The sequence below is a fragment of the Triticum aestivum genome, chromosome 6A (assembly GCF_018294505.1).
Source record: "Triticum aestivum cultivar Chinese Spring chromosome 6A, IWGSC CS RefSeq v2.1, whole genome shotgun sequence".
NCBI classification, from domain to species: domain Eukaryota; kingdom Viridiplantae; phylum Streptophyta; class Magnoliopsida; order Poales; family Poaceae; genus Triticum; species Triticum aestivum.
This window is the reverse complement of record NC_057809.1, coordinates 19,109,281-19,110,013: the sequence shown is the minus strand read 5'-3', so window position 1 is coordinate 19,110,013 and position 733 is coordinate 19,109,281.

Genomic DNA, 733 nt, shown 5'->3' with positions numbered 1-733 from the left:
ATTTACCTAATTGTTTAGAGAGCTAAATAACCGTGAAATTGAAAATCACTACAAAATGAATCCTGCAAATGTTGAAACTTGGCATGGTATCATCATATCACCCGCATAGGTTGCGCGAAAGAGTAGAGAGGGTCACGGCAAAAACTGGATGCACTTCGTGTACAAACTGGACATACTCTTTCCAAGTATCAGGGTTTCGGACGAGAACTCATCTGTTACATGGCCACTTCAATGTTTTTTAAACTTATTTGAACTCCGGACTTCTTTTGTGTTCAGTATGCAGCATTTAAAGCGACGTCATCAATTTCCAACATGTTCTGACATCATTTGTTGTTTTTCGGTCATTTACCTAATTGTTTAGAGAGCTAAATGGCCGTGAAATTGAAAATCACTACAAAATGAATCCTGCAAATGTTGAAACTTGGCATGGTATCATCATATCACCCGCATAGCATGCGCGAAAGAGTAGAGAGGGTCACGGCAAAAACTGGACGTACTTCGTGTATGAACTGGACATACTCTTTCGGAGTATCAGGGTTTCGGACGAGAACTCATCTGTTACATGGCCACTTCAATGTTTTTTAAACTTATTTGAACTCCGGACTTCTTTTGTGTTCAGTATGCAGCATTTAAAGCGATGTCATCAATTTCCAACATGTTCTGACATCATTTGTTGTTTTTCGGTCATTTACCTAATTGTTTAGAGAGCTAAATGACCGTGAAATTGAAAATC